Source organism: Oncorhynchus keta, chromosome 14 (assembly GCF_023373465.1).
Source record: "Oncorhynchus keta strain PuntledgeMale-10-30-2019 chromosome 14, Oket_V2, whole genome shotgun sequence".
In the NCBI taxonomy this organism is placed as follows: domain Eukaryota; kingdom Metazoa; phylum Chordata; class Actinopteri; order Salmoniformes; family Salmonidae; genus Oncorhynchus; species Oncorhynchus keta.
The window spans coordinates 56268498-56277031 of NC_068434.1; positions in this window are offsets into that span (position 1 = coordinate 56268498).

The following is an 8534-nucleotide window of genomic DNA, read 5'->3' on the forward strand; positions in this document are numbered from 1 at the left end:
GCACTACCTGAGCCACTTGTGTGGGTTGTAGACTCCATCTCATGCTACCACTAGAGTGTAAGCACCGCCAGCATTCAAAAGTGACCAAAACATCAGCCAGGAAGCATAGGAACTGAGAAGTGGTCTGTGGTGACCACCTGCAGAACCACTCCTTTATTGGGGGTGTCTTGCTAAATGCCTATAATTTCCACCTGTTGTCTATTCCATTTGCACAACATCATGTGAAATGTGTCAATCAGTGTTGCTTCCTAAGTGGACAGTTTGATTTCACAGACGTGTGATTGACTTGGAGTTACATTGTGTTGTTTAAGTGTTCCCTTTATTTTTTTGGAGCAGTGTATTTTGTGGACAGAGATGCTTAGAGAGCATGAGGCCATGAGAGAAGCTCTTACATAGAGCTACCACTTTTTTTGTGTATCACATTTGAAAATGTTTTAGTCTGCAATGTCAATGTCCTTGTCCAAATTAAATTATTCAGCCAGGTCTCTGGGATAACCAGAACATCTGGGCTTTAGAAAGTCCAGTTTCAGGCATCACACATTTGTATGTAACAGTCCGAGCCCTATGCGAGATTTGAAACAGCAGGAGTATCCATGGAGACACAAGAGTCAATAGAACTGGATGAGCTAGCCACAATAGGCTTCTTGTTTGGATTCAAAGTTGCAGAGCTAATAGTAGAATACAGGCAAGTGTGCACAAGATTAGTATTGACAATACTATATGCCTTTGAGCACAGGTAGCAACACGATAGCTTGAAATAAAACTATTAATAGCATAGATGGAGGGTTCCTTACTGGAGCTAACAGAGCTATCAATGGAAATGCAACTAACAGGCACAGAATTACTATTTTCAATATCCCTATCAACATGGGCAGCTGTGATGAAATAATATAGCTGCGATTTAAAAACCTTTGAGGAGCTTGATTTGAGCAGTCATTGCCTCATTGATGCCTTGTATTGTTTGGACAGGATCCAGGCACGTAAATGATTAGGATGGATCCCATCCGCCTTATAGAACATCCTCTGCTTCCAAAAGGTGTCTATATGTCACGTTCGTTGTATGGATGAGACCAAGGTGCAGCGTGATGTGAATACATCTATTTTAATGAAAAGAAGAAGAACACTTCAACAAAACGACCGCTATATAGAATAAGTGCGGACACAGGCAACTAATACATAGACAATCACCCACGAATTACCCAAGGAATATGGCTGCCTAAATATGGTTCCCAATCAGAGACAACGATAAACAGCTGCCTCTAATTGAGAACCAATCCAGGCAACCATAGACATACAAAACTCCTAGACTAGTGAACAACCCCATAAACATACAAAAACCCTAGACAGGAGAAAACAACAAACCACCCCTTGTCACACCCTGACCTAACCAAAATAATTAAGAAAACAAAGATATCTAAGGTCAGGGCGTGACACTATAACCCTTTTCGCACGGCACTAGTATTACAATAGGATGTCGGTTATGTAATTATTGTCCCAGAATGTTAATTTGTGCAGTGGAAGATTCTGACGGGATTAGTTTTACCAAACTGCATCTATAAATAAAAAATACAATCCTAATTCAAAATTGACAGTTATGATGGAAGCCTGGAGGTTCTTTTAGGCTTGAAGATATTTCAAATGTCTAGGGATAGCCTAATAATGGCTTATTGCACTTCAGTTCGGATAAAGTCAAAATAATAATGGATATCAATAAGAACTTTGAACTCTAACCTGAGCAAACATTTAATTAACTGACACATTCGGCAATTTATCAATTAATTGACACAATATTGTCTACTTCATCTTTTAAAAGAGAAGTATGGCACTACAAAAGTTGATAGGTGGCAAAACAGATCATTCATCTGTAAGGCTACTTCCATAGCGCTTTGCATCAATTTGTTCCCGTGTTCTTAAGTACTCTGTAATATACCTCAAAACACAGGGATGATGATTCGCACAGGATAAGTATTATAAGAGGACCTGGGAGTTTGCCCAAAAACAGTAGATTTTTAGGGCTAGTATAATAACCTTCCTGCCAAGTAAAAATGACTGACATGGTAGATTCGGACAGACTAAGATTATGTATGTGATGATTTGTGCTCGTGTACATAATTACATTACCTGTACTCCCCCAATAAAACATATCCCACCCGAACAGAGCTAAAGTTGTTTACAAAAGTTACACCCAAGGAGCTGCAGTAGTCTCGTAAACAGTTGTGAAGTGCTTAGTAGCCTGCTGAAACGTTCATTACCTCGACCCAGCGAGGGCACAGGGCCAGAAATTATAGGATGTTTTTTGGTATCCAGCAGAGACCCAATCTATTCTTCAAAATCCTGTTTCAGCTGTTCAGAGCTACCATTCCTAATGTCATATAGCCCACATGGACTACAACAGCATCAATCTCTGTGTGCTGATGTAGAACGGTGGGGAGCAGTCTAGTAATATCCTGTAATCAGGCCCTGGGGTAGCACAGGGTTTTAGCTCCAGAAACCGAGATGTTTCTTACCATACAGCTGCCTAAGACAACAGCCGGTGAGATGGAAGAGGAAATCCACCCATTGCTAGACATCGCATGATTCAGGAGACCCATCGGGGACTTACAAGATCTCAGCATCTCTTGTCACCAGGTTCGAGCATCCCATAACCAACAAAGCCTAATTTCACCATAGAAGCCACTGGAGAGGGAGTCAGAACAGGGGATGAAGGCACCTTGCAAAAGAATTCATCCCCCTTGGTGTTTTTCCTATGTTCTTGCATTACAACCTGTACATTGATTGAATTTAATTTCATGTAATGGACATACATAAATTAGTCCAAATTGGTGAAGTGAAATTTAAAACATTACTTGTTTAAAAAAAAATCCCAAAAATCTAAAACTGAAAAGTGGTACGTGCATATGTATTCACCCCATTTTCTATGAAGCCCCTAAGATATGGTGCAACCAATTACCTTCAGAAGTCACATGAATAGTTCAATAAAGTCCACCTGTGTGCAATATAAGTGTCACATGATCTCAGTATATATACACCTGTTCTGAAAGGCCCCAGAGTCTGCAACACCACTAAGCAAGCGGCACCACCAAGCAAGTGGCACCATGAAGACCAAGGAGTTCTCCAAACAGGCCACGGACAAAGTTGTGGAGAAGTTCAGATCAGGGTTGAGTTATAAAAAAATATCAGAAACGTTGAACATCCCACGGAGCACCATTAAATCCATTATTTAAAAACATGGAAAGAATATGTCACCACAACAAGGCTGCCAAGAGAGGGCCACCCACCAAAACTCACAGACCAGGCAAGGAGGGCATTAATCAGAGATGCAACAAAGAGACCAAAGATAACCCTGAAGGAACTGCAAAGCTCCATAGTGGAGACTGAAGTATCTGTCCATGGGACCACTTTAAGCCGTACACTCCACAGAGCTGGACTTTACGGAAGAGTGGCCAGAAAAAAAGCCATTGCTTAAAGAAACAAATAAGCAAACAAGTTTGGTGTTTGCCAAAAGGCGTGTGGAAGACTCCCCAAACATATGGAAGAAAGTACTCTGGTCAGATGAGACTAAAATTGAGCTTTTTGGCAATTAAGGGAAACGCTATGTCTGACGCAAACCCAACATCTCTCGTCACCCCGAAAATACCATCCACACAGTGAAGCATGGTGGTGGCAGCATCATGCGGTGTGGATGTTTTTCATCGGCAGGGACTTGGAAACTGGTCAGAATTGAAGGAAAGATGGATGGCGCTAAATACGAGGAAATTATTGAGGGAAACCTGTTTCAGTCTTAAGCATACTGCTAAAACAACACTCGAGTGGTTTAAAAGGTAACATTTAAATGTCTTGTAATGCCTTAGTCAAAGCCCAGTGGATAGATGTACCAAGCTTATAGAGACCTACCCCAAGAGACTTGCAGCTGGAATTGCTGCAAAAGGCGGCTCTACAAAGTATTGACTTTGGGTGGTGAATCATTATGCATGCTCACGTTTTCATTTTTTTTTTGTCTTGTTTGTTTCACAATAAAAGTATTTTGCATCTTCGAAGTGGTTGGCATGTTGTGTAAATCAAATGATACAACCCCCCCCCAAAAAAAATATATTTTCTATTCCAGGTTGTAAGCCAACAAAATATGAAAAATGCCAAGGGGGATGAACACTTTCGCAAGCCACTCTACTTTCGGTTCCGATCTAAAAGTGGAACCTCTAGATACAGGGTGGCAAAGCTGTTTGTTAGTCTGCATCCGGTCCGGGCTTCCCACCACCAAGGAGGCTCCAAATTTCAAAGGCCGCCATTTTCGACTTCCACGGCGAGTGACATGCCTCCATGGCTGGTTTGCATGGTCAAGAATAAGAACATTAGTCCATTAGTAATCAGAAGCATCCTGCTGGGTACATTTTCCAGGGGAGGGATCTCTACAAATTGTAACTTTGGTGATAAGAGGCACCAAATTTCACGCACACAGCTAGAACAGGGTTTTATTAAAAAGATTTGTAGATACAGGGCCATCACAGGATTTTCATATTAACCCCATAGAAGCCTTTTTCCAATATGGCCACCAACAACTCAATGGGGACTTATTGGATAAATTTTGAATGGCAGTACATTTAAGATATATAATTGTAGTATCCCCAATTATATATTCATATTTTCATAGTGATTTAGAATACACAACCAAATGAGCCAGGTGTGCCAGATATAAAGTTTTTAAATTAGTCATTGAATTTACTTGAGAATGTTCCCAAAAGCTTTCTGAATCGCTGATTTCTTTAGATGTCATCATCAATAATTGTAATATTTCATCTTCAAATGGATATGTGTAAGTGAATAGTCAAATGTGTCTGATTGATAGCTGATGAGCTTTCCAATGACGTTAATAATATTGAGCAATAATTTGTATATTGCAGTGGTGAACCATGACTATAGGACCTACTGTAGGCCTTTAGAGGGACCAAAAATCTTCCAACATGTTGTATCAAACAAGAAAATCAAGAAAATATAGCATCACTTAATGCGCCCAACATTATATCTTCTCTGGTTAGATCATTCTAGTGAAGGAGGAGCAATACCTGGCCGCTCTTCGGGCTGCTGCCGGCGCAGAGACAGAACCGGCATTGACACAACATTACACACAGCATAAAATAATGCATTGTTTAACAGTGTTGTGTTCAGACCACCTAAAGCGAGACCGATTCAAGACCCAGATCAGAGAGGGGGTAAGACTGAGTCAAGACTGAGACCTGCAGCAGGTGTTATGGCAGAGTATGTTATTGTTAATTTTGTTAGCTCCCTTTTCAAGAATAACTTTCAACAAGATGTTAAGTTTCAAGTGATCATTATCTGATGAGTGGAACTGTGTTTTTTATTGCAGCTCGCTTGCTGTTGTTAGCCATCTCTCAACATTGACTCATACAAAGTCAGTCACTTAAACATTTAAAATGCTTTTTGTAATGGGAAGAAATAGTTGTACATTTCAATTAATTTCAATTCAATTCTTTAGCCTAATGGTTGTGTTTTTGTATTCTTATAATTGTGATCTACTGGCTTATTATGAGTGGACTGCTTATCCTTTAACATCATGCTGTGTGTGACTGCTGCCTATCCATCGGCCCTACGCAGTGTAGTTGTGCCTGGAAAAGTAGAAATACTCTAATTTGGCAAAACATTTCCCAAAAGTCCCGCTTGTTGAAGGAAAGGGCGCCCTGTGTGAAAAATATATATTTTTGTAGGGTTTTCTGATTTTCATTCTCAATATCATACCTTTTTAATAGAAAATAGAAATAGAAAGTAAAATGTGATGTTCTGTATGGTTTGGGTAGGCATACGCTACGGACAGCGAACACAATTGCATTTTATTGGCTTCCCAAGTGGCTCAGTGGTCTAAGGCTGTGCCACTAGAGATTCTGGGTTTGAGTCCAGGCTTCGCACAGCTATTTCATATGGATGGGGGGCAGTATTGAGTAGCTTGGATGAATAAGGTGTCCAGAGTAAACTGCCTGCTACCAAGGCCCAGAAGCCCAGGCCCAGAAGCCCAGGCCCAGAAGCTAAAATATTCATATTATTAGTAGAGCTGGATAGAAAACACTCTGAAGTATCTAAAACTGTTTGAATGATGTCTGTGAGTATAACAGAACTCATATGGCAGGCAAAAACCTGAGGAAAAAATCCAAACAGGAAGTGGGAAATCTGAGGTTTGTAGGTTTTCAAGTCTTTGCCTATCCAATATACAGTGAAAATTTGGTCCGATTGCACTTCCTAAAGCTTCCACTAGATGTCAACAGTCTTTAGATCCTTGTTTCAGGCTTCTACTGTGAAAGGGGAGCGAATAGGAGCTGTTTGAGTCAGGTGTCTGGCAGAATGCCATGAGCTCAGTCATGCACGCGGCCGTGAGAGCTAGCTGGGTTCCTTTTAATTTCCAAGGACAAAGGAATTGTCCTGTTGGAATATTATTTATTATTTATTATTACTATTTATTTATTATTTAAGATTTATCTTAAAAACATTCTAAAGATTGATTCTATACATTGTTTGACATGTATAAAGGAGGTATTTGGACATAAATTATGGACTTTGTCGAAAAAACAAACATTTATTGTGGAACAGGGAATCCTGGGAATGCATTCTGATGAAGATTATCATAGGGAGGGTGAAATTTACAATGCTATTTCTGACCTCTTGACGCCACAACATGGCTTGTTTTGGTGTCTGAGCGCTGTACTCAGATTATTGCATGGTGTGCTTTTTTAAAAATCTGACACAGCGGTTGCATTAAGGAGAAGAATATCTTTAATTCCATGAAAAACACTTCTACTTTCATCAACATTTATGATGACTATTTCTGTAAATTGATGTGGCTCTCTGCAAAATCATCGGATGTTTTGGAAGCAAAACATTACTGAACATAATGCGCCAATGTAAACTGAGATTTTTGGATATAAATATGAACGTTATCGAACAAAACATACATGTATTGTGTAACATGAAGTCCTATGAGTGTCATCTGATGAAGATCATCAAAGGTTAGTGATTCATTTGATCTCTTGTTCTGCTTTTTGTGACTCCTTTCTTTGGCTGGAAAAATGGCTGTGTTTTTCTGTGACTAGGTGCTGACCTAACGTAATCGCATGGTATGCTTTCGTCGTGAAGCCTTATTTGAAATCGGACACTGTGGTGGGATTTACAATAAGTGTGTCTTTAAAATGGTGTATAATACTTAATATGTTTGAGGAATTTGTGAGATTTCTGTTGTTTGAAGTTGGTGCCCTGCACTTTCACTGGCTGTTGTCAAATCGATCCCGTTAACAGGATTTCATCCGTAAGAAGTTTTAAAGAGGAGTGGGACAACATTCCACAGGCCACAATCAATAGCCTGATCAACTCTACACAAAGAAGATGTGTCGTGCTGCATGAGGCAAATGGTGGTCACACTAAATACTGACTTTTTTTTATCCACACCCCTGGACGTTTGGAAACATACAGTTGAAGTCGGAAGTTTACATACACCTTAGCCAAATACATTTATACTCAGTTTTTAACAATGCCTGACAGTTAATCAGAGTAAAAATTCCCTGTCTTAGGTCAGTTAGGATCACCACTTTATTTTAAGAATGTGAAATGTCAAAATAATAGTAGACAGTGATTTATTTCAGCTTATATTCACTTATATTCATATTCACATATTTCATCACATACCCATCGGGTCAGAAGTTTACATACACTCAATTACTATTTGGTAGCATTGGCGTTAAATTGTTTAATTAACGTGGGTCAAACGTTTAGGGTAGCCTTCCACAAGCTTCCCACAATACTTTGGGTGAATTTTGGCCAATTCTTCGTGACAGACCTGGAGTAACTTAGTCAGGTTGTCGTCCTCCTTGCTCGCACATGCTTTTTCAGTTCTGTCCACAAATTTTCTATGGGATGAGGTCAGGTCTTTTGTGACGGCCACTCCAATACATTGACTTTGCTGTCCTTAAACCATTTTGCCACAACTTTGGAAGTATGCTTGGGGTCATTGTCCATTTGGAAGACCCATTTACGACCAAGCTTTAACTTCCTGACTGATTAAGATGTTGCTTCAATATATCCACATAATATATTGTCCCACTTTTTCCTCCAAACATAACGATGGCCATTATGGCCAAAGAATTCCATTTTTGTTTCATCAGACTAGAGGACATTTCTCCAAAAAGTACGATCTCTGTCATCATGTGCAGTTGCAAACCGTAGTCTGGCTTTTTTATGGCGGTTTTTGGAGCAGTGTTTCTTCCTTGTTGAGCGGCCTTTCAGGTTATGTCGACATAGGACTCGTTTTACTGTGGATATAGATACTTATGTACCTGTTTGCTCCAGCATCTTCACATGGTCCTTTGCTGTTGTTCTGGGATTGATTTGCACTTTTCGCACCAAAGTACGTTCATCTCTAGGAGACAAAATGCGTCTACTTCCTGAGTGGTATGACGGCTGCGTGGTCCCATGATGTTTATACTTGCATACTATTGTTTGTACAGATGAACGTGGAACGTTCAGGTGTTTGGAAATTG